The 26,415-nt window shown below is 45.8% G+C and overlaps 1 protein-coding gene across 10 annotated transcripts in view; it reads left to right on the forward strand.

Moving 5' to 3' along the window:
• The window catches only part of SRGAP2 (SLIT-ROBO Rho GTPase activating protein 2), a 227,878-nt gene that overhangs the window by 2,978 nt on the left and 198,485 nt on the right, over positions 1-26,415 (forward strand). The gene's annotated exons all lie outside the window — the stretch shown is intronic.

The following is a 26,415-nucleotide window of genomic DNA, read 5'->3' on the forward strand; positions in this document are numbered from 1 at the left end:
CTGGGTGTCTGGGTCAGGTTTCCTTGAAGGACAACTGAAATCTGACAGGTGTTTGGGAATTTATTTCTGAGGTTGAAGAGGAGTGCAGGTAGAGAAAGGCAACCTTGAGAAGGTATACCATTTGGGGAGACCCAGGAGAGGCAGGTTTTTTTTTTGTTTTTTTTTGTTTTTTTCCTGATGTACTATATCAAAAGGTGACATTTGCTGTGACATCAGTTGCAGAAAGTCTCCAGCCACCTTGGGTGCTCCTTGTACCTGCCAGGTCTCCGGTTGCCTTGCATTCTGTCCGAGATGAGAGAACAGAAAGAATAAGGTCATTTCACACCCTGTCTCCGCCCTCACCTAAACATGAATGGAGTTGGCATGTTAGGGTTGCTGGGTGGTGCTGATTCTGGAGAATGGGAAGACATAATTGTTTAACCCTTCTGGGTTGTCATCCTCTGCTCCAGAATGCGTGCTTTTAAAGGCCCACTTCCCTCTGCAAAAATGCGAAGGGTAAAGCAGAATGTGGACCCAGAGAAACCAGCTGAGCTGTCTGCAGGTTTAGTGGACTACCTGACTTGGTGCATGAATCAGAGCCCCTTCCCAGACAACCTTTTTTTAACCAGTCAATCCCACAGGAGGGGTTCCCGCCTGTTAAAGATCCCCAGGATGTGTTTGTGCAAGGCACTGTCCCTTCCTGGCAAGCCACTGGGAAGAGCCATGTGCTCCAGCCCATTGAGACTTCAGCTGGGGAGTGGGAGAGGTGGGTGGCCTTGAATGTTACACCACATGGTTGGAGCTCTGGGTTTTCCTTTGTTTCAGAGTACAGAGGGAGGGGCCCCTCCTTCTTTCCCTGCACCAATGCAAGGAGACCTTTTCCTATCATAGAGGACTTGGGAAGGGCCATGTCTCCCTTCTAATGATTGCCCGGGGTGGGGATAGTGTAGGGCTTGAAATGGGCAGCTGCCTTATCTCTTGGAAGGTTGGAATGTAGTTTGAAGTCCCCATTTTGCCTGTAGGGTCTTTTTAATGTCATCAGCTTGGTCATTGCTGGAGGTGCCCTGAGGGCCCTTCTATCCCCTTGGCTGCAAATATTGGTGGGTTTATTACAGAGATGGGGGAGTTGATTGATTGATGGCTTCGGTTGAACAGGGATTGGGAAAGGTGTGGTTGTGAGTTATAATTGAGGTCTTGGCCTCTTGTCACTGTTTATAATCTGGGCCTGTTTTTGTAAACAATAGGCCACTGGCCTCTGTGTCCTGTCCAGATGACTGTATTCTGCTCCTGGAGTCCCCCTTGCCATTTTAACCAGATATGTCACTCTATTTTTTTTACATATCCTATTCTTAACTGTTGCCATAGGGAGCGTTAATAACTTTGACTTTCCCAGATTTCTCTCGAGAAGCACGCTATTTGACTAAGGTGCAAAGTGATTTTACACGTTTATTTTTCGGAAGGTTCAGGGCTGATAGGTGTTAGTAGAACCTTGTCTGCTGATTCCTATTGGTGAAAGATTTCTCACGAGTGTCTCAAAATTGAACAGTTGTGTATTTACAAACATTGCTCATTGAGATGATGTAATGCATTTGGCTATTTGGGGTGTCTCTTCAACCTTGCCGCAAGCAGAAGGCTGTTTTGCTTTGCTCTGATATTTTCCATTGACATTCTTCAGGATCATAGAATTTTATAGGTGGCCGAGCATGATGTCTTACCCAGAGAAGGTGCCTGATAAAAAACTGATTTAAATGATTTAGTCCCTCATTTTATAGCGGAGGAGAGTACAGAGAAATTGAGAGGCTTGTCCAAGGTCACACAGCTAGGTGGTGGTAGTTGAAACGAGAAGGAGGTTACCGACTTCCTATTCTCTGCTTTATTCTATTCCTATGTACAATGAAACATCATCTGACCAGAACAGGAAACAAGAAATCCTTAAGAAGCCCAAATCTGTCAATGAATAATAGTAGTAGTGATAATAGTAATGGGTTACATTTTGGATGCTCATGATGTTCGAGCCTGTCCGAAGTGCTTTAATATATAAGTTGTCTTGTTTAATTCCCATATCAACTGGGAAGGTAGATACTATTTTACCCTCATTCACTGCATGAAGAAACAGGCTTAGAGAGGGTGAGAAGCCTTCCCAAGGTCACACAGCCAAACCCTGCCAGCTTGACTCCATTCCTTTATTCGTCAGCTCTTTATTTAGTGCCTTCTGTGTGTTCCAGGGACTGGCCGTAGAGCAGTGAACAAGACAAAGACCCCCTCCCTTACGGAGCTAACATTCTAGAACCCAAGTTCTTCGTGGAAGAGCATCGAGATTGGAGACAAAGGACCCGGGTTCTAGGTTGGCTCTGCTCCCCCACTAGGTAGAAGCCGTCAGTCAGAATTCTGACTTTCAGGTTTTTCTGTGTTACACGGGAGTGGTACTGCTGCTCGTCTTCTCTCCCAGATGCCAAGATAAAAAAGAAAATTGCTCTTTTGGTCTGGTGGCTGAGAGCACTGGGTTTTGAGTCGAAGGGACCCAGGTTTCAAATCTCGGTTCAGTTGCTCTTTGGGCAAGTTCCGTGACTTGTCTGAGCCTTAGTTTCCTCTCCGGAAAATAGGCAAAATCCCGTGCATTTCCTAGGGCAGGTGTTAGGAGTCAATGGGATGGTGTAAGAAAATCCTTGAGTGTGGTGTGTGCTCACTAGTAGCGTGGGCTACTCCCCTGTTAGTGGGCCTCGCTTCCTGCTGCACTGGGCTAACCAGAAGGCCACAGTGCCCGTTCACCCCCAAAGTGCCAGCGGTTCCATGAGGGGACACAAGTCTGGGAATGAAACTTGAGTTCTAGTTTAGGTTCCTCCTGTAGTGGTGAAAGGTATCTTAAGCCCTGTAGACCTCAGTTTCCCTTTGTGTAAATGAGCCGGTAGACTAATTGTTGGCCGCCGTTGCCTTGTATTCTCTGACCAGAGTCCTGGATTTTGCCTTTTTTGGTCAGAAACGGTTTGAAGCCAGTGAACTCGAAATGGACTCTTTGGGACCTCGTCTACCTGTGGCTTTTGCCTCCCTTTAAACCACCTGCTTGCATGTGCCCCGAAGGGCTTCTGAGGCTGCAGCCCCAACCCTCCCCCAGCCAGCGTTTATGAGGGGCGTGCCTCCTTAGTCAGCCTGCCCTGTAGCCGCCTTCTTCAAAACCATCATTGTTTCTGGTTTGTGGGTGTTCAGATTCCTTTGAAAGTTCATGCCTCTCCATGTCTGACTCGAAAGCAATAATATTCTTAATGCTTTTACATGGCGCTTTCCAATTAATGAAACGCTTTCATACATATGAATGTGTGGAAATTCTCAACAACCCTGGTCAGGTTCATGGTCATAACCTGAGGCCTTTTGGCCTATAGCCCGTTGGCTTCTTTCAAGACTGGAGCAGCACAAGGTGGTTGAGCGCAAGGCCTGGTTATTGGCGGTGGCTTCCCATCCCTGCGGGGTCTCCCGGCTCGCTGTTGTCCTCTCCTTATTCAGGACCCCTTTCCTTTACCCTCCCCATACCTTGAGTTTTTCTAGTGCCCCAGAAAGCTTGAGATTGACAGTTAGTGCAAATATTCCAGGAGGAATCCTCTGAAACAGAGTGACACTGTGTGCTGAGCAGTCAAATTTTCTTTCTTGAAAACATTGGGGGGCTTGTCCTTTTTTTTTTTTTTTTTTTAAATGTCTTAGAAGGGCAGTATGTGCGCAGCCCAGAGCTGAGAGCTGAGAAGTGAAATTCTGTAATTTCCATCTGGAGCATTTTGATAGAAAAGCCTCAGGCCTCCGCCTGGAACAATTTAACCCTTTTAGGACCCTTTCCGAGGAGGAGATGAAATTTCAAACTCCACACACATTGTGTGTGCGCACGCACACTTGGGAATGTGGATTGCTGGTATTTAAACAAGCTCCTTCCCCTGGGAGGTCGGAGCGCTTCTTCACTTGTGCCAACAAAGGTCTTCTCCGAAGCCTCTTTCCTCCCAGCCCCCACTCCCCAAGGGAGCTTTAAATATAATCAGTTTGTGAAAAGCTGCAGTAAAACATCTCCTTGGAATCCCCAAGCAGATGCTATCATCTTCCTGCGAGATGATGGAAGGCTTCTCCTCCCTTGCTCAGGGAAAATAGGACTCTGCTGTCAGCCGAACTCCTGGAAGGAAAGGAAGCTCTGGGAAGACCTGGAGGAAGGTGGTGGGCGAGGAGCTGGGGATGCCGTGTGCTGTGCAAAGCAACAGCGTGAGGAGAGTGTCTGCGAGGAGCTTTTTTGCAATTTCTGGCATCCTCTTAGGGCACAGGAACAGAAATGCCTTTGGAGAAGCCTACCTGGTGGTTATGACCACAGGGTCATGAACCGCCCAGGTTGAAAGCCAGGACGAGGCCCAATCATTTCTCTGCTATGAGGTTTACACAGTGGGACCCGGCCCTGATCCCTAGGGTCCACACCCTCTTAAATCAGCAGGTGCCCCGCTCCTGACTCACATGCTCCCCATTGTTCCACGGGCCCGGGGTACCTGTAGAGCCCTTCTTTCAGAAGAGACATTTTCTGCACGGGAATTGTGCCTACCTGCCACCCTAGGCCTCTGAGGGCTTTGTTAGGAAAGTATTAGGTCATGTGGCAGGAATAAAGAAGTCAACGTGTAGATCTCTACTGGTAATAAAATGCAAGTAAACAGTTTTAATTTGGTGTCAGCTTTCGGACCTGGCCTTTGAGGGAATCTCAGAAAGTTACCTCAGAAGTTATTTGATTGAAATAGCAAGGGGAACACTTAAAAAGCCTTTTTAAGGGGGCCCCTGGGTGGCTCAGTGGGTTAAAGCCTCTGCCTTTGGCTCAGGTCATGATCTCAGGGTCCTGGGATCGAGCCCCAAGTCAGGCTCTCTGCTCAGCAGGGAGCCTGCTTCCCCTCCCCCCCACCTGCCTTTCTGCCTACTTGTGATCTCTGTCTGTCAAATGAATAAATAAAATCTCTAAAAAAAAAAAAAAAACTTTTTAAGAATTACAAAATAACACCTTTACTGATTTTACAATAATGTGTAGGAACTTTCATCTCTTTCGTGGTGGGAAATTTAAAATTTACTCTCTGAGCCATGCTTTAGTGGACAGATGGGGCGGTTAGAACATGCCCGTTGTGCAAACCAGTGCTACTGTCCGTCTCCAGAACTCTGCATCTTGCCTAGTTGAACTCTATCCCCATCCAAACAGTCCCCCCTCGCCCCCTACCCTGTATCTCAGACTGTTCTAGGTCCCACCTGTAAGTGGAATCAGGCTGTATTTGTCCTTTTGTGATTGGCTCACTTCACTCAGCCTAAGTCTTCAGGGCTCCTCCATGTGGTAGCATTTGTCAGAATTTTACTTCCTTTTTAAGGCTGTAGTATGTGTGTCCCACATTTTGTTTACCCATTCGTCTTTCTATGGACACTTGGGTGATGTCTACCTTTTAGCTATTACAAATACTGCTGCTATGAACAGTACGATGTATCTCTATTTACCCTCTACTCAAGTTTTATAAACCTGTATATGCATTTCTCTATGATCTTGTGTCCTGATAAATCTTTTTAGAGTTAAGATTTAAATATACATGTTCATATTTTCATGTTATGATTGTATATTTATGTTCTTGATATGAACCTCGTATGTGGATAACAATTTTATACCTTTTAATAATTACATGGATTATTAAATTTTTATTGTATTTTTTTAACAGCTTTATTGAGGTTTAATTGACATGTAATAACCCACACATGTTTAAGGTGTACATTAGATAAGCTTTGACATATGTTATACACCCATGAAATCATCGCGATCAAGATAAGTGAGGAGAACCGTCATCACCAAGAATGTCTTCATTATGATATATTATTAAATGAGTGATATAATAACCATATTATAGAAATGACATTAACTTAAAAATAAGTCAGTAAGGGGCGCCTGGGTGGCTCAGTGGGTTAAAGCCTCTGCTTTCGGCTCAGGTCATGATCCCAGAGTCCTGGGATCGAGCCCCACATCGGGCTCTCTGCTCGGCGGGGAGCCTGCTTCCCCCTCTCTCTCTGCCTGCCTCTCTGCCTACTTGTGATCTCTCTCCATCAAATAAATAAATAAAAATCTTAAAAAAAAATAAATCAGTAAAAGCCAGGTATTACCAGATTTAAAAACTATTTCAATAAATAGTGATCTAAGCAATCCAGATTGGTTCCTGGAAATTTATTTATTTATTGCCTTAGTGAACAAAGATAAACAGCCTCCCAGAGAAGTTGGATTAGTAATCGTGCCTCAGCCAGTAGTGTGTGTTTGTGGGGGGAAGGTACAGGATAGAGGGAAAGAGAAAAGAAAAAAAAATCTTGGACACGTTAGGCGTTGACGAGTGACAGGATCTGTTTTTCCTAAAGACCTTGGTTGAACCAGTCCCTAGGGCCTCGCGCTTCTTCTGAAAGGGTCACAAGTGAGCCAGATGCCAAGGGGTGGGGCTGGGGGCTCCCCTGGGAGATCTCAGAATGCCGTGAATATGGCTTATTTCCTGTCATGACTGATTCCCTGCTGAGAAGAGATCAACCTGCCAGGTGAACATGAACTTTGTCCTCAATCTGAGTCTCACTTTTATCATCAACCGTCTTTCTCATTTCACTATAAGAGAGGACTGGAGGCCTATTGGCACTATGTGCCCTACTTGAACACATCTACTGTTAGTTACTATTCTGCTTGTTCGGGGCCTTACCGTGTACTTGTGCTAAATACTTGACACAGATTGTTCCCAACCCTCACACTAACCATAGGAGGAGTACATTGCTCTTATCCCATTTCGCTGATGAATAAATTGAGGCGCAGGCAGATCAGTGACTCGCCCAGGGGCTGCTGCTGGTGAGTGATGGGACAGGAATTGGGACCTGGGCTGTTACCAGAGTCTGAGTTCGAGTGCTATTCCTGGGGTGCTCCTCTCTCCCCACCCAGTTCCACATCTTCACCTACTGAAATCTCACCCTGCTGGGCGCCTTCCTCCGTCGCCCTGACTAGAGAGGACCCTTCTCTCTGGGATGACTCACACAGCGCTATGGCACTCAACTCGTACCACCTGAAGTTCAAATATGTATCTTTCAGCCTTCCCTCCTCTTCTCAACTTTGGGGGGAATGTGTGGAAGTTGTGTAGTGCCACGCAAAGAACCCAGGCTTTTTGGGATAGGCCCTCAGTGGGAACCTTGTCACCGTCACCTCCTTCCCCTGTGGCCTTGTTCACCTTACGCAACTTTTCCTCCAAGCGCGCTTTCCTGGGACGCAGAGATAGCCAGACCTACCTGGCTGGCTGATTGTGAATGTGTGTCAAGTATATGGCAAATTGTAAATGCTAAATACGTAGCTCTTATTTTAGGGGACCCTTCAGGTAGGAGCGTGTCTAGAACAAGAGCCCTAAGTGGTGGATCTTGGTGAACATTATCAGATAGAATGATGAATGCATAAGTGCATGACCTGAACTACTACAAATGATTTTTTTTTTGATTTTTAAAAAATAGTTTCTTAATTTGATCTTGGCAGTCTTTTTTTTTTTTTGTAAAGATTTATTTATTTGACAGACAGAGATTACAAGTAGGCAGAGAGTCAGGCAGAGAGAGAGTGGGAAGCAGGCTCCCTGCCGAGCAAAGAGCCTGATGCGGGGCTCGATCCCAGGACCCTGGGATCATGACCTGAGCCAAAGGCAGAGGCTTTAACCCACTGAGCCACCCACGTGCCCCTTGGCAGTCTATCTTATACAGTACCACCAAGGTGAGTTAAAACACACACACACACACACACACACACACACACACACACACACACACTATTATGCTAAGATCATAGCATAAGAGACTATTTATACCCATCACTTGGCTCTGACCCTGCTTACGTTTTATACCATCACAAAGCGGAATTGTCTCCAGTTTCCTTCCCGTATTACATTATTCTGTGCTTCTTGCTTTATCCATGTTGTGTCCCATCTTTGGAATGGATCCTTTTCCTTGAACCTGGAAAGCTCAGTCCGTCCTTTAAAAGCCAGCCCAGATGCCACCACCTCGAGAAAGTCTTCCCTGCTTGTCCCTTCTCTCTGCATAGTGATCCTGTGCACAGGCTGCCCAGCGGGATTCCTCTGCATCTCCCCCTTGCTTTCTGCACAGGGTTAATCAGCACACCTTGAGCATTTCCTCAGCAGTGTCCTGGAGCTTCCATTACTTGCATTCATTCTATTACATTGTAATCTCTTTGTTTACATCTTTTTATTTACAACTCACTGAGCACCTTGGGAATAGACCTACCTTATTCACTGCCATGTGTCCAGCTTCTGGCACAAAGAAGCACAAAAAAATGCTTGTAAATACAATCAAACGATTTCTGAGTTGAGGTGGGATGTGACCCAGCCATGCTTCTGACTTTCTCCCCCTATTCCAGTAAAAAGCCTTCTCCTTATGTTACTGTTGTTTGAAATTCAGAGTGGATCAGAACATGGTGAAGATTGTCATTATGGAAGGGCAAGTACACAGTGTATAGCCTGTGAAGGCTCCCCAGTGGGGGGTGGTGGTGTTTTTCTTTATTTACACCGCCTCTACCCTCTTTAAAATCACTGCCCTAAAGCTCTATTGAGTTGATCAAATTTCTTCAGTCATATTTCTTGCCTCAGAAACCGGGAAAAATATTAACTCTTAAATTGCAGAGCGTCAAACAAAAGTAGGGTTTTCTGTAATTGAAGCAAAACAAATTCTACATTTGTCCAGGATTTATTTGTTATTTTAAACAGATATTTGAGGTCCAAGGTTGAGAAAATTGAGGTCCATTTTACAACAGAGTTGATTCCACAAGGGGTCTGTTGTGTTACTTTTTTTGAAGCGTGGATTTGGAGAGAGCTATTGGCTCTTTCAAAGCAGCTGTCTAATCTATGGAAAACAGGGAGGAAAGGTCCAAAGGGAGAAACAGGGAGACCTCCCTCCCCTGATTTCAAGTCATTGGGTATTCAGTAGCCTTGACCTTATTTATACATTATGAATGAATGGTTCTGAACTTGAAATTTATATTCGTGAGGAAGGCAAAACAGCTGGGGAGTGCGCCTTCTCCATTTCTGTGGGTATTTTAGGATGCCATCTGTTAGGGAGAAGGCAGTCTTTTAAAATAACCTTTTCTTCTGAAAATGCGCTAATCAGCGGGCAGGTGACCCGAGAGGCATGATGAAAGTTGGGACCTTGTCTTTGCTCTCTGATCCCAGATCCTGCATCTCAAATCATAGCTTGGCGGGCAGGGTCTGAGTGCTCTCCCTGGAGAGGATGACCTCACCAGCCATGGGCGTCCAGGTGGCCAGGGCTCCACAGGAAGACAAGGCGCAGAAAGCAAAGGGATCCAAGAGCATGAGCTGGCCATGACTTGACATGCCATGAGCTTTAAGAAATACATTTTGTTTCTAAAGGGTTGGCAGCAGTTTCTCCTTGGGAGAGAGTTGGGATCCTTTAGAGATCTCCCTTTTCTAGTAGTCTCTCTCCTGTGTTTTGATTGATTGGTTGATTGGGGTGGAGAGAGTCGGGTCAGATCTTGTCGGATGAGTGGGCTGCTCTTTGGGGAGGCCTCCTGACTGGGGTACCTATTTTGGAGCAACACTCCCTTTTGGTCATCACAAATTGAACTACATAGGATTCTGTGCAGGGAGAATGGTTTCAAGGGAAAGAGTGCCATTTGGAGGCAGAAAGTTGGGTTTTAGTTTGGTTTTGCCATTTACCACTGTGATTTGGGGGGTAACTCACCTCAGGTCTCCAGCCCTATTGTGTCCTCATCTATGAAGTGGAGACAGTCATTCTTGGCCCTAGTTAACAACTGATGACGATGATGGTGGCTAACATTTACTGAGCGCTCTTTATGTTTAAGCTCTAAATGCTTTATGTACATTAACTCATGAATCTCCCAACAGCCCTATGAGGTAGCTGCTTTTATGATCCCCGTTTCACAGATGAGGCATGGGGAGGCTGCCTAAGTTACTCCAAAGCACACAGCTGGTGAACGATAGAGATGGAGAATGAACCCAAGGCGACTTGACCCTGTTCTAGTTCATAGTTCTCATTTCCTAGGATCATGATGCAAAGTGGAGTTCAGGCCATGTTCTAAATGTCTTTCTGGGACACACCAACTTGCCCCCCCGCCCCCACCCCGGCCTTGGTTTTCTCATCTAGGAAATTAGGGCTTGAATCAGAATATTGCTAATGCCCTCCCAGCTTTCGTGCTGATTCTTATTCTTGCTTACTTAAGATATTGAAGATTTGCCCCTATTAAGCCTGCACACTCGTAAGAACAAAACCCACTATAATCTCTGAAGTTTGCTTTCCCTGGTTCTAGAGCTTTGCTGCGTCTGCCTGGCTGCTGCACGTATATGGGGCAAAAGGAAAAAGGAAGTGTGGGTGATTGTCTTTAGTTATGATTTAAGAAATAGGGAAATGGGAGGCTTTTAAATCCCTGACATCTGGGCTGGGACAAACTAGGGGGAGGCTGTGTGGATGTGGAACTGGGATAGGGTTAATGTAGACATCTGGGCCGTGGGGGACAGGACTCCAGGCTCTCTGAGGATGTAGGATGGCCTCTTGCCACTTGCACCCCTCTTCCCGGGTTAGGCCTTTTGTCCACTAAGGGATTTTTGTGGGGATTGTGATGAGGTACGCTTCAACGTGGACTTGAAATGTTTTTGCTGTGATGTTTGTTTTCTTTTCACCTAATGAATAGGCTAAGAAACAGTCTGTTGTTTTTAGATGAGTACTATTAATAATAATGACAGCTCATATTTTTATCATTACGGCACTTAAAAAAGATCATTCGCAGGGAGGCAGGGAAGGTTGTAGGATAATGGAGGACTGGCTGCATAATGTTGGACAAGCCCTTCCACCTTTGGTATTCCCATCTCAGTGGGAAGGTAGAAAGATGGGTCACTAGTTCTTTGCTTCATCATTTTTAGGGCCTGGGACCAAAAACTGGTTATTATAAAGTGAGTTGCCGTGTAGCGTTTCCGCGTTGATTATTGTCCCGAGGGACGGATAGAAACCAGAGAATAGATCCCATAGATTCTTCCTGCTCATCTCTCATACTCCTGGCTTAAAGTTTTATCTTTAAATGACATTAATAGGCTTTGTGTGTTAGTCGCTGTTGGTGTCAATTGTGCTGTATCTCTTGATCTCTCTCATTTATTCCGTGATTTGTGGTGATGTAACTTATCTCAACTCTTTGCTGTCAGCAATTTTCAACCAAACATCGAAGCATTTTGGGTAGATGTGTCTGTTGCCTTGATTCATGAGGTTCTCCATCTGGATATTTTAAGGTGGGTAATGACACAATTTAAAAACATGTAATATTCCTTAAAACTTCAGTAGCACTCCCCCTGCCAAAGCCCGAAACTGATTCGTACCACTCACCTCTTTTCAAGAGTCAGATGTGGGTGTGTGTCAGCTCTTATTTGCTCTTTTGACGGGGGAGCAGGACTGCTAGTCCAGAAATGCCCGCTCTTCTGTGTTTAGCAGCAAAAAGAGTTAATCATTATCTAGGTAGAAACAGAACTCTCCCAAGTTTTTAACCTGATATGGCCTCACATCTCCTCCTCACTGCTCCTAGAAGACCAGGCTCTCATGGGTGCAGGAGTGTACACACACACACACATACACACACAGACACACTTTCTCTCTCTTTCCCTCTCTCTCTCTCTGTCACACACTCACACACACACAACTTAATGTAAAACGATGTCATGTTTATGAGAGCTGGAATTCCTTGGGAGGGATACTTGGGTTCGGTAGGCTCAGTGGACACGATGTGAAAGCAGGCCTATCTAGCCTTGGAGTTTCCAGATAAGAGGGTGATATGTAATTGAGTAAGAATTTGAAAAATTATCCGATAACATTAGAAGCAGCAGAGCACTCACTTGTGTGTTTCTTTTTCTTTTTTTTATTTTCTTTTCCTCTTTTTTTTTGCTCAAAAACTATTCAGAAGAGGAGTAAGGAGCTAGCATTGTTTTCAGGGTGTGGGCACCCCCTCCCCATCCCACAAATCAAATATGTTTGCCCAGGCAGAGAGTGTGAGGTCTCTCAGAGATCTTGATAGATCGTGTAGTACATTCTTCTGCACCCCCTGGGCAAGTCTTCAGTCTAATCATAGGGAAAGGGCTGTCAGCTAACTTTATAAAAATCTTTTCCAGAAGAGTACACTTCAGTCTACCTTCCCATCTTATTCCAGTGACCCAAAGTGTAAGTGGTCTGTTCCTTCATTTGCAGAGCTTGAAACAGGGTAAAAAAGAAGGCCTGATGAATTGAACTTGTGTTTTTGCTGCTGCCACCACACCCTCTGTACGGACCTTCGCTTCGTTTGGGTTCTCGGGTTTGGGGAAGGAAGAGGCCATTGATGAAACTCTCTAGGCGTTGGCTCAGGCTTCTGGGGTGTTCTTTCCAGTTTCTTCCTCTCCTCACATCTACCAGCGTGGGGATACTTTGTGTTAAACACGGAAATCAGGAACTCGTTCCCACCAGCACCCATTATCTGGCACCTACTCTGTGGTTTTGTGCTAGGTTGTGGGCACATAGAGATACAGAACAAGATTTTGGCTTTCAGGAAGCTTCAGAGTATTAAAAGGGTTGGACAGATTGCACAAGTCCAATGAAGGACCGCGGTAGAGGGATATGAAAGCCCGGTGACGAGAGAACGGTCTGACAGTGAGCAGTGGTTGGGGTGGAAGATGGTGATTGTACTTAGTATTAACCTTGAGCTTGGCGGTCTACGAAGTGCCTTTCCATACTTTATGTCATTTAACCTCTGAATGGTGTGACAGCAGGGCAGGGTGATGTTAGGCCTTTGACAAATTTTTGTGTTTTTTTGAAATATTTTATTTTGGGATAATTACACATCCCTATGCCGTTGGAAGAAACAATAGATTGCAATACCCTTTACTTAGTTTCCCCCAATGGTTAAAGTCTTTCAACACCATAGTACACTGGCTACACCATAATACACCAGGACACTGACATTGATACAGTCAAAATACTGAACAGCCTCATTACTGCTGGGATCCCTCATGTTGATCTTTTATAATCCTGTCTCCTGCCCCATTATCCCCTCATCCCACCTCCCTTAATCCTTAGTATTAACTCCTGGAGCTGTCAGTCTGTTTTCCTGACTATAGCCTTGTCATTTCCAGAATATCATATATGGAATCATCTAGTATGTAGCCTTTTAGGATTGACTTTTTCTCACTCAGGGTAATTCTCTGGGGATTCATCTAGGTTGTTGAGGTATCACTAATTCCTTCCTTTTTATTATTGGCTAGAATCCCATGATAGGGATGGACGTGGGTTTGCTAACCATTGACCCATTGAAGGACAGCTGGGTTATTTCCAGTTTGGGGTTATTATGAATAAAGCTGCTATGAACATTCATGTATAGAATTTTGTGTGAACACGTATTTTCCTTTTAAAGTGGAGGCAGTTTCGTGTGTTTTTTAATGGCAAGATTATGGATTAGAAGGTAGAAAATCTAGGTTTTGCTTCTCATTAGGAAGCGCTGGATATCGGTCCCTGAATTTATCATTTGCCTTCTTGAGTCTCAATTTCCTTGTCAATAAAATGTTATACTCTATGTTCTGCCTACATCCCAGGGTGGTGGTTTAGATAAATTGAGATAGTAATACGATAACAAGTTTATAAGTGGTAATATAAACATATAGAAGTGGGAAAAGTTGTCACGTCACTGTGTTTCTGTTCTTTACATTCTGGGAGAAGATGGGCTGGAACCTTCCCCAGAGTAGTTCTTGAACCACAATCTAGAGATGGCTCTTTTAGGTTCTTTTTCTTTTTCTTATTGCTTTTTATGTATTTCTTATGTATCCTGGTTACCCTTCCTTTGTTGGTGATACATAGAAGGGTTACTTATACCTCTCCCAGAGCTGGCTTATCTTTTCAGTTTTTACTGGATTCTCTGACGTGTAAGAAGTTTGGTTGTAAGATACTCACATCTATCTGGCTTTTTTTTTTTTTTTTTTAATTGTTTGAGCTTTTTTTTTAACACACACATCCTTTTCTGTCCTGAAATTATAAGAATATTCGCCTGTATTTCCTCTAAAGGTTTTTAAGTTTTGCTTCTCACATATCTTTCTTGAGTAAATGAGGAATTTATTTTTGTGAATTGTGAGGTAGGGACCTAACTTTATTTTATATTCCATATGGCTAGCCATTTCTAGTTTCACTTATTGAATGGGTCCATCTCTTATCCCATTAATTTGTAATGTCACATTAGTGTGAACGTCAAGTTTGCATGCATTTGTGGGCAAGACGAACCCTCCGTTGAGCTGTAGAGGTATTAACATTGTGCCGCCTGGGATGAGAACTTTCACGTACAAGAAATTTCCTAAGACTTAAAATGACAATTTTAGCAAATTATGTTTTAAGAAATTTTTGGAGATGCTCAGGGGTCTTCTCTGTCATCTTGGGGTGGACACAGCGATACCTCTGTGGAAGCCAGGACCTAGCAGTGAGGAGGAGAGCAGGTGTTTGGCACTATTAAAAGAATACAGATTTTGTGATTGGCATTATTTCCAGATAGATCACCTATGCCACAAATAATTACTGTGTAGGTTCCATGAGAGATTTAGGGGTGTCTGGAGTCTAGTCTGTATCCTCTCCAGTCATATAAACTGGTGGAGAAAAAAGTCAATGTATACGAAAAGTATTAAAAAATAAAAAAATGAACCCCACAGCACCACAAGAGATAACGTCAGCCAGTGGATGACTGCAAATGAGTAATGTTGATAAGAACTTGAGGAATTCAGAGATGGAGAGGTGTGGGCCAGCATGAATAAGACCTTGGCTGATGGAGTTGGCTTTGGCAGACTCCAGAGTAGGAGGGAAGAACAGAGGCAGTGTGTGCGCCTCCCCGGTGGTGTTCCCACAGCCCCCACCGTGCTGACCAGTCCCGTATCACTTCCTACACCCGAATACAAGGATGGTTTTATCCGTCCTCACACCCACCTCAAGCCCCTTTCCCCAGAAACACGCTCCCTACCAAAGGGACGCTTGTGAGCTCCTGAGGGTGGACAGCCCCTCACGGCCCTTTCCCGGCATCTGGTGACATGTTTGCTTGTGGTCGGCACCCGGGAAATGTTTGCTGAGTGAGTGAGCGGACTCTGGTTGGAGCAGAGGAGGCAGAGACAGAGGAGGAGGATGGGGCTGGATGGTTCTGGATGATCTTAAAGGTCAGCCCGAGTCTGGCTCTACGCTGAGGCCCGCAGCCATGGGCAGTCTGATGGAGGCCTGGTGTGATGCGGTGGTGCTTCAGAGAGACGGCCTAGTTGGTCTAGGTGGGCAAGGGAGGCCTGCTCCTGCCCATGCAGTGGACGCTCGTCTGTGCCGGGGCCCTGCGGTGGGTGCTTCGAGGATGTTGCTAAATGTGGCCAGTTCATAGAGCCACCAGTGAGGGAAGTGTGAATCTCTGTTAACTGAACTAGACAGTTTGATCCAAGGGGACTGGTGACTCGGCCTAGGTCTCAGGCCTTTGATCCAAGGGGACTGGTGACTCGTGCTCAGGTCTTTGTGACTCCAAAGTCAGCTTGTTCCTTTACCCGTGGTCCGTGCTTGACCACACTGGAGTCCAGAGGTACTACTAAGACTGGGAGCTGAGCTGCAGAGATGGGTGTGGGAGCCACGGGTGAGTTGGGAGTCAGGCCGGCCTGAGGTTCCTAGCTCCGGGCCCCGGGGGAGAAGGCTGGTGCTATGGCAGAAATAGTCATTGGGACGTCAGGAGAAGATGCTGTGCTTGGCAAGAGAGTGAGGGTTATTTTAGACTCCTGAGTTTAAGGTGACAGTTCCATTCAAGGAGGAATTTTATCAGGTAAGTGACAGTGCCAGCCCTTCCCCCCCACCCTTCATTAAATCTGTCATTTTCCTTTCTTCTAAATTGGGAACACTGCGGAGAAACTGTGAGATAAATGGCACCTCGGTGTACATTTCAAATACCTGACCTTGTTTGCAGCTTTTTTACATTTCAGTTTGAGAAATGTCCCCCCCCCCCTCCTTCAAGGGGACTCACTGTTTGTGTTTGAGAATTAATAGCATTTTCTTTCCTCACACCCTGTAGGGGATGAGCCCTGGCTAAACAAGGAAAACAAAAATTTGAGTTTTGAGCCTCTCTGCTCTGCTGATGAGCATCTCTCTGGCTCTGAGAAATACAGAAAAGTGGATTGAAGCCCCCCCCCCCGCCCGCCTCCTCTAACTCCCTTGGTTGACAGAGAGCTGGCTAATGAACAAGTTATTTTAAAAGCATCCCAGGGAGTGTGGGAGAGGCTGAGTTCAGCAAAACATGACTGGGTGGTGCAGGTGCTGTTTCGTTTCAAGGTGTGGAGGCAGGAGTGGCTAATCGCCTTAATTTGAATAACTTTGGGATGGTGAGATAGCTCCTGGGTAGAGAGTTTCATTGGAGATTCTGATGTGGGATTTGTTGCGAGAGGGGATCAAGCTAAAGCTATTTATAGGCAAATATATTTTAGATATTGGCAGTAGCACTGGATGTATCCCATCATCACCTCCAAAGGCTTTGAATTTTTAGTGTTATTTCTATTCTGAACAGAATGGCCTGTGATTTACTGTCATCCAGTGTGTTGGATCTAGGGAGACTGAAGGAATTACTGTCCTCCTTTTTATCTTTTCTTTCTAAGTAACAGACATTACCGACAGTTGTCTTGGGAATTTTAAGTCCCAATTTGGTAGAATGAAACACCCAACTGGAGATCGGAAGGCTTGAGTGCCAGACCCCGCTCTGACCCGTGCCATTCATTGCGTAGCCCTACATAATTCCCTAACATCTTCTGGCCTCAGCTTCTTCAGATAAAAGACAACCAATGTAATACTTCGAACTGAGGGTTGCAGTGTTGATTAAATGAGATAACCATTTCATAAATGCTTTGTAAATGACACAGCCCAAACAAATACAAACCAAGATTGTATTTGCTGCGACAGAAGGTGGACAGTCTCTTGGAGTTTGTTTTCATGGTACTAACCTACATAACATTGACTCAAGCGTGTTTGTTAGAGTGAATCACCTGCTGCTCTCCGGGCCACGCTTGAAAGGACATGCTATCTGCGATGAACCCTTCTAGCACCACCCCAAGTTCAGGTTGCTCTTACACAATCTGGGCGAGATTGATGCACACACATTCTTCCCCCTTGGAAACAAAACAGCGACTTGGGCAGGGTAGACATCAGGAAAGTGACTTAGCCAGCAAATATGTGATTAATAACATAGATTTGGCCTCCGTGTTAGTGTGAGGCTCTGTACACGGATGGGTAAACGATAAATAGTCTACCAAGCAGAAGCCTACTGTGCCAGGGCTGTGGTCGGTACTGAACTAAAGAAATTCATACCAGTCGGCTGTTCCGCATTTATTTATTTGTACACCTCTTTCTTGCCTGCTCAGCTGTGAGCTCCTTGAAGGCGGGGACCATCCCCGCGTACCTTTGTTTTCCTGGCATCTAGTGTGGTGCTTGGCGCGTACTGTTTACTGGGTTGTCGGATGGAGGGATGAGACTCTTTGCACTTTTATTCCGTTAGAGGGATTTTTGCGGAAGTCACAGACGTGTGATTATTTGTGTGGTCCTCTGATAACGTTGCAGATGTCTTCTCAACCGTCGACTATCACTGAGTGGGGGAGACCGTAGGCCTGCATAGCTGGGTCCTGCCTGCCCCCGCCGCCTGCTTCGGCTGCCTTGGCCTGATGGTGCAGTGGTGAGGGCTGACCGAACGCTCTTCCGCACAGGCTCTACTAGAACCGTGCCCTCCCTCAGCCCCCAGCCCCCTCTGCCTGTCTGCCTCGGCTGGCAGCTCCGCTCATTCTCCATCAGGCGGTCTTGCTCATACGCATGTCCATCGTCTTCCTCACCCTCTTTTCCAGGGCTTACCTAGCTATCAAGATACTGTTCTCAGATCCTTCTGGACAGCGGATTCCCGTTCATAGGTAAAACCCACACCAATCACTGGCAGGTGAACTTGAAAAAGTGAAGACAGCCTGAAAGGGGGAACAGGCCCTCTGTGAGGTTGGCAGTGAAATGAAAACAATAAAAGCCCCAGGGCTGTCATGGTCTAGAGCTTCTAAAGTGCCCCTGAGCCTCCTTTTGAATCACCAGAAGTTTCCCATTACGTCCTCACCTTTCTCAAATGAAATTTCTTCTTTCTCAGATACCAGTCTTAAACAACAAAGCAAACAAAACACTCCACACCTATTTCTCATTCAGTTTGGTGCTAGTGGATAGAGAACGGGATTTGTCACTGTAGCCTTGTGACTTTGAAGCAGTTTCTAGGCCTTCTGTGTCTCAGTTTCCTCAGCCACTGGAGATGTTAGCGTTGTTCTACGAAATACCACCCATCCACCGTGTCATGGTGACGTTTATGTATATGAGAAACTCGGTAACTAACAAAGTACCGTTCGCACATTAGAAATTTCTGGTGCTAGGCCAGTTTTCTAGATCAGGTTTCGCTGGCACACACTCGCTATTTCAGTTACATTGTGGGCTAAGTCGGTTCTCTACCCACCTGAGAACTGAAACTGGTGAAGTGTGTTTGAAATTACAAATAATCTTATTATGTAACATATTCTGTTGGTAAATTAATTGAGGGCTATCTCTAGATTGTTAGGTGTGGATGATAAGGATTCTATTTTATACTTCTTTGGTACCCATCACGGGTGTTTAACGCAGTGCCGGGCATTGCAGGTGATTGTGACATACTGTGGTTGATTGTTTGAAAGCCATCTTAATCATGACCACGAGTCATTCTTATTTACAGCAATCTCAGTGTCTTGACCTAATGTTACACAAAATTTATTTCATTGCTGAGAATGGACCATTGGAGGACCTTATAGATCTGTTTTGGTATTGCAAGCTCCAAAATTGGATAAACTCGAGTAAAGAAAATCAAATCTGTTTGCAAAAATGTTGCACAAAAGAGTGGCATGTGTCTGCCAGTACCTATCAGGGCCTTTTTTTTTTCCTTTTTCTTTATTTTTTATTATTTATTTTTAAGTGGCTCTATGCCCACCGTGGAGCCCAGTGTGAGGCTTGAAATCAGGAGCCTGAGATCAAGACCTGAGCTGAGATCAAGAGTTGGATGTTCAAGTGACAGCCACCTAGGTGCCCCCCCTTCTTTCTTCTGAAAGATGACATTCCTTCTCAATTAACCCAGGGAGCCATTTTCCCCACCTCTTATCTTATTGGGGTGTTTTAGAAAAAGACATACCAAGTGTGAGAACCTGGAAGCTTGGAGTTTATTAATCCGCTTAAAACCAGTTTTCCTTCAAATAGGTGATCTCGAAGGCAACTATTGTACTTTTGTCCACAGGAAACAACTCAGGTTTGGTTCTGTCCTCAGGAAGAGGTTGAGAGGCAGGGTCGACATCAGGCAGAGACCCGGTGTTTGCCGAACAACAGGACGAAAGTATGAAGGAAGGCTGTTGAATAGTCTGTTCTGGAGAGTTTAGAGAAGAGAAGAGGTTGCTTTTTAAGGAAGGGTATGGTGGGCTTCTTCCGGGATGGAAGCCTAAGATCTTGAAGACTTTGTTTCTTTTTAGAAGCTTCCTAAGTGTGTGCCAGGGTTGTATAATGGAATGGATTCTTGGTTAGGTTCCTTTTGTCTTATCTTGCAAGCATATCACTGTGCATACTTAAATCATTAACGACTCATTAAAACTCTTGGCCATTTTCATTTTCTACCCAGCTGAAGCCTGGGTGTGGTGGAAACCTGTGCGGGCCTGCTTGGCCGGTGCACCTGAGTGCCGGAGCAGTTCCCAGCACTCGGGCCGTCACAAAGGCCACTGAGTCAACAGGCTGTTGCAGAAGGAGGCTGATCAGTGCGGATCCTTGAAAAGAAGAGCTAGGTGGCCTCGAGAAGCGGAGGGGGCGTCAAGGGTGGCTGTCGTCAGCCGGAAGGGCTCTTCAGTAATGAACACCTTGACTCTCTCTTTATGCAACGTCCCCTCCCCCCTCCCTTAGAGACTATATTTGTACTTGTTTTTTTTTTTTTTTTAACCCCTCCTTAAGGATCTCTATAGCTTGTTTTCTTTCAGGGTCTCAAAGTGCTCTTAGTTCTGTTAACTCATTTGTTCTCTGTAGGGTGAGGATTGAAGGTGTTGTTGGAGATGCCTTCCTGGCCTTGGGGTTAATGTCCCACAGGCTTTGCAGTAGGATAGTGACGTGCTGTTGGTTACTTTTGTCTAATTTATAGATACATACATCCGTAGGTATATATGTTGTGTACTAATACATATACACACGTGTATACATCTTACCTTATTCCAAAGAAAAGGGTGACAGTGTCAGTTTAGTGTCTCCTAAAAGAAAATTTTAAGTATTAGTAATTTTCAGTATTTTCAATATCTTACTTAAGTCTTGTAAGGAAAGAAAGGAAAGACTTTCTGCCTCTGACTTGAGTTGTTGAGCTATTTGTCCCTTGGTAAGCTGATCAATTGCCACTTGGGTTGTGAGAGAGATGGGCAATCAATCAAAATATTTCTGCTACATTGGCATGCTTTGTAATGGAAATGAAATGACAGCATGTTTTTGTCAGCTTAAATGAATAGGTTTCCTTCAGATCGATGTCAGAGTTGGTGTTATAGATATCACAGACTATGAGTGTCAATGATTAATTAGGGAAATGCCTGATGGAGGCACATGATCTCACCTCCCTTCTTATAGATAGATTTCCCTGTTGGTAAAGTGTGTGCCAAAAAAAAAAAAAAAAGTGTGTGCCAGTGTTGGCTTTCCTTGGGAGCAGAGGCGTGACCCAGGATGCTGTCTCTGTGGGCCCTACGAGAGAGTTTTACCCGATCTTGGCTGTCATCTTAGTGGGAGAAATACACAGAAAACAGATTCATAAGCAGGGAAATTCAGGCAGTTGAGTGTAGTGAAGGAAATAAAAAGTAAGGCAGTGTGTTCAGCTTGGGGGGCGGGGGGGTCAGGGCATTGCTTACACCCAGGTGTGGTCCCAGAAAGCCTATTGGAGGTAACATCTGAGCTGCCCAGGGGTTGGAAGAAAGAATCAGTCGACGGCAGGTCTGGGGGCCGAGGGAGCAGCAGGTGCTAAGGTCTGAAGGTGCACAGAGCTGTGCATGTGTGAGGAGCAGGAAGAAGGCGTGTGTGATCTTCTAGAAGGCAGAGAGCAAGCAGGAGAGGGTCTGGAGGGAGGTGGAGCTGGCAGGCAGGGTCTGGCCACACCGAGCCTACAGAGCATGGCCAGGACTGTGCATTTGATTCCCAGGGCAGTGGGAAGCCACTGGAGTGCCATAAGCAGGGGAGTAACACATCTGATTTGTTTTTTTAAAGATCACACTGCTTGCCGTGGGGGAAATAGACGTTAGCGGGTAAAAACTGGAAGGAAGGTGCCAGTTACAAGACTTGCAGGCAGGAATCAAGCGAAAGAATACGGTGGCTTTGACTTGGTCAAAAGTGGACCAAGAGACTTGCTTCCTCTCTCCACCAGGTGAAACCAGAGTGAATGGTATTCTGAAGACATGGATTTTAAGGGAGCACAGGCAAGGAGGGATGGCAGGGTGCATCTGGAACTCTGATTTCCGTTTAGGCAAGACGAGTAACGCACCTTTCCGTGGGACAGTGCTACCGCTTACAGCACAGGCTCTAGAAGATAAGGCGGGCTTGTGGTTAAGACCTGAGCTCTCTCTGTAGGTCCACTTGAGCTTCTTTGTCAGCCCACTTGAACTTATCTGGAAGAGTTTCAAGCTTTCGTTCTCTATTTGCCTAAGGCTGGATAAAAAACCAGCTCCTGGGTATGATTTAGGGGCTGTTGTCAGGGCCCCTGCGTGAGGGTGGGCTGAAGAGATCTCTTGCACTCTTAACTTGACCTGTTGAAAAATAATCCCTTCCCTCATCTTACTCAAAAGTGCTATTTGTTTTTTTATACTTTAATGTGAGGTTCCATTTGTTTCCCATAAGAGTTGTGGATAAGGGTCTAAGGCTATTAGCTGCCGGAGTGGAGAAGGAGAGGATCTTAGGGAAAGTGACGTATATTGGGGGAGGTGGTTGTGGAAGGGTCGAAGCACCTGTGTGGGAACAGTTTTGCTTAGCCTTGAACTCTTGTCCTTGCAGAGATTAATGTCCTAGGTTTTTTTTGTTTTTGTTTTTGTTTTTAAATGAAGGAGCTGGATTAGATCATCTCAGTGCCTTTTAGCTAACCTTTCCAGCCGGATAGATTGGTACCCAACTGCCCAGGCTTCTGTGTTTTTTCCCCATTTTTTCCTCGACGAGGAGCTCTCTGTGGCAATGCATAAAATGCCAATTCGCTAGTTTCCCCAGAAAGGGAAGAGTCCTTAGTTTCAGAATGGTATCAGCCGTGGTGTCTGCATTCTGGTCAAGCGGCTGTGTTCAGAGGCTGTGCTCCCATGTTGGGGTACTTTTCTGTGGGAGCCAGAAGGGCCTGTGTACCCACAGTAGATCACATTTACATAGGGAAGAGGTGGGCAAGCAGATATCCAGGAGAAAGAAGTCTCAGGTCACGGTTTTCCGGGGAAAGATTTCTGAACCATCAGCAATTAAGTAGATCCAAATTTCCCCTCCAGGCCCTAAGATGAGCAGGAAATACACTGCAAGGGATGTCCCAAGTGTTGTAAAACTAACATTAACTACAAGCACCTCATATTTGTTTAGCATCTTGTGCTTTGTGACATAAATTCACATATATGATGTCATTTGACCTCATAAATCCTGTGAAGTAAGCAGGGCAAAAATTATTAACCATGTTTAACAGGTGGGAAAACTGAGGCATTAGGTAGATTAAGTGACTTGTCCAAGGTCGCACAGTTAATAAGGACAGAATTAGAATTTAGAATGCATATTTTTTAATTTTTAAAACTTTATTGAGGTGTAATTTCTATACTATAAAATACACCCATTTTAAACTTACAGCCCTGTTCTGACCAGTGTGCATACTTGTATAACCACAGTCATAATCAGCATATTGAACATTTCTGTACTAGAAAGTTCCTTCATGTTCCTTTGCATTAATCAATCCCCCGCCAAAATCTTTTGATGTGTAGTCCAATGCTCTTTTGCTGTCCCACACTCCGATTTGACAGCCTTTTCAGCTGTGTCCTTTTAGGGAGAATACTGGCTGGAAGGCAGCCAGCCAGCCTCATCTTGTTGAGTTATGAGAATGAATGGGAAGCTGGTGGGTTGGTTACTCCATTGTTAGTTCCTTCCTTCCCTTCTTTTACCAGCTCCAGGCTATAGAAAGATAGTGTGGGCTCTCCTTGCCAGGAAAGCTCGAAGAACCGGACGCCCGCTCACCTGTCTACTGGCTTCCTTATAGTGTGCAAGGGGTAGGCGGGAGGTGATGGGCTGCTGGAGGGGACGACCTCTAGAGGAGGCCCTACTCCTGCATCATCTGCTCAGTCTCCTCCTTGGAAACCAGCTCTCTTGGTGCTTAGTTGTAATCCCCTAAGGCCTTAACCAGCCTGAACCCCGTATCTCAGGACTGGATCCCCAAGGTGTTGAAGGTCCCAGCTCTGAAAAATGAGCAGACCCTGGATTTTGTAGCTACGTCGAACAGGTCCTGGATAGAGCTACCCATTTGCACCTGAGTTAGGTTCTTTCAGAAGACCCTTCGTGATATACTGTTCCCAAGTCCTGGATTTTGACCACAGTGTCCAGCATATTCCAGAGAATTAAGGTTTCTGGCCAGGTGTTGTGTGGCATCCAGCAAAACCCCTGAATGGCTCAGCTGGTTAGACACCGACTCGATTTCGGCTCAGGTCCTGATCTTAAGGTCGTGAGTTCGAGCCCCGTGCTGGGCTCCACACTGGCATGGAGCCTGCCTAAGATTCTCTCTCTTGCTCTCCCTGTGCCCCCCAACCCTTGCTCTGTTCGTGTGCATGCTCTCTCTCTAAAAAAAAAGGGGGGTGGTGAGCCTGATCCTTTTCATAGATGGCTTTGCCCCCAGACCAGCGGATAGAAGATGGTGCCCTAGCCAAGAGTGGCCGTGGGAGATGACTCAGAATGCAGTCTCTGCTTTTCTTGGTGGCATTGCCCCCATTTAGCCAATCAGTGTGCGGACAGCCCATGTGCTACTAGCTCTGATGATAATTGCTTTGATTTGTTTTGGGCTCCATGAATTTATGGGACCCTTTCCTATCTCCTCGTTCTTCTCTGGTACCTTCTGTGAGGGTAAAATCCTCTTCTCATCTGACCTAGGACAGCTGCAGGGACAGAACAGACTCGGATTTCTCTTCTGCCAAAGCTCATCTTAAATCTGGGGCCCTGCCGTATTGATTTTCTTCTGGTTATCTTCGCAAGTTTCCCTGGCTTTGCTGAAGGGGAGAAAATTCACCAGGCTGCATGCTTGAGCTTCAGGTTTCTCCTCAGCTGGCAACCCCGGGCCGAGAAACTTCTTTATTTAAAGAATCGAACCCCAGGCACTGGACTCTCTTCCGTCTGGCTCCCAGCAGCTGGAGGCCATCCCTCCCCTCTCAGTGTGCTGCCTACCTCAGCTCAGTGAGCTCCTGGTCGCTGCCCTCTTTCCCCTCGCAGGGGCCTCTTGCACTGTGTGGGCTTGGAAAACAGTGGGCTTCCTGTGTTTTGTCTACCAGCAAAGCTGGTTACCCCAAGGCCCATGTTGACAGCGCCACGTGTCTGACTCCAGGGTGCTGTGGGAAGACACTATGTGAGGAACAAAGACTTAGTTGAAAGCCCCAAATGTGGCCATTTGAGGTGGTTGCACAGAGATGGAGGTCAAAGGGCTGCTCGTGTCTTCAGGGAGAGGGACAATTCCAGTTTCGCTGAGGTTCAGGCCATAGCAATGCTGTCTCTTGCATTTCCCATTGGGTTTATGTGTTTAAGGGTCCGTGGAGGTTTTGTTCCTTTTCATGCCCCGAGAGAGCTTTCCATAGCAATGAAAGAAGTGCAGGAAATGGGTGGGATTATGGAGGGCCCAGGAAACAAAAGGACTGCATTTTAAAAGAAAACTTTGTGGACGTGTTTGGTGGGTGCCGCTGGTTACCTGGGAAGATCTTGGATTTATTTGACTATTCCAATCTTTCACTTTGGCTTTATGTATACACTCTTTTGGGAACTAGGGAGGGGAATAACACCCTCCCCAAGGATCTGTGGCTGAGCTCCCAGTCCCCAGGACCAAATGGAGCTGCTATAGCTAAGAAGCAAATTGGCTCCATTCTCCCAGCAGAGCTCTGGGCTGTGTGGTTATTTCTTATCTTTTTCCCCCCGCAGTATTTTCCTCTTTGCAGCCCTTGTCCTCTCTTTGGCACGGGAAGTCTCAGCTGCCTTGTCCATAGCCTCACCTGGGCCCAAATGGGTTTCTGTTTCCTTCCGTTTTTCCTTATCCACTTTGTCACTTCTGGGTCGGAGACCCCTCTGGGAGGGAAGCAGGGTTTTGTTTTGTCACCCCCCTCCTGGAAGGGCTGCACCCCAGCAGGACAGATGGCTGCCTGGGCTATTTTTAACTGTCTCTAGGGAAGAAGATTCCACAGCCTATTTTGGAACCTGTTCCCCTGATTGACAGCTCTCAAATTAGGAATATCTTGCTGATACCTGACTTAAAATTCAACAGCTGTAATTGAAACTCTTTTTTTTTTCTTTTATTCCTTTGGAAGGAGAGAAATCCTGGAGGTCATCTAGGCTTACCCCTAATGAAGACAAGGCGACCTGCAGATTTTCTGACTCCAAATTGAACTGGAAACTAGCTCCTCATCCTCTCACTGGGGATCCCATCAGTTTTGGGATCTGCCTTTGAAAGCACACATTTGGGGGCCATTCTGTGAGACTCAATTTAATTTTCTCGGGGAAAAGCAAGTGATACTGGAGTTGGAAATTGGAGATGGAGAATGCAAGGCATTAACTGACTTCCTCTGTTTTGTTTCTAGGGAGAAAGTTAAATGATGCTTATAGAATTACCTTGCCTCTGTTGGCAGCAAGAGTAAAAATAAACTCAGCTCACAATATACAAAGGTTCCCCCAGTGCTTTTCCCTCTGCTCCTACCAATCTCTTGTCTTTAAAGCAAAGAACAGGGGAAGGGGTGGGGGGGGTGGTATTTTTCTCTCTCCATCAGTGGGATTCTCTATATGTTAAATATCTCTTTTAAGAATATCTGAAGTCACTGAAACTCTGCTGGAGCCTCCGTTTTTCCCTTGCTCTGTGCTGGTGCAGACTGCCCTCGACAGGAGGCCCCCCGCAGCCTCTCTTGACAGACTGCATCTCGACGGCATAAAGCTCCAGCGGGAAGTTGATCATGGCCCTTAAGTTTCAGGGCCTGGAATTGTCATGTGGCATAGAACGCTATGCAAATGAACAGAAACATACTAGACTGGTGATCGAGGAGTCCTGGGACAGGATCTCACCCCTTGACACTCCTTGATACTTGGTACTGGTGCCTTTTCTCCATAAATCATCAAGTGAGACATTGTCTCCTT

This window comes from Lontra canadensis, unplaced genomic scaffold, assembly GCF_010015895.1.
Source record: "Lontra canadensis isolate GAN:19392208 unplaced genomic scaffold, GSC_riverotter_1.0 scaffold63, whole genome shotgun sequence".
NCBI lineage: Eukaryota > Metazoa > Chordata > Mammalia > Carnivora > Mustelidae > Lontra > Lontra canadensis.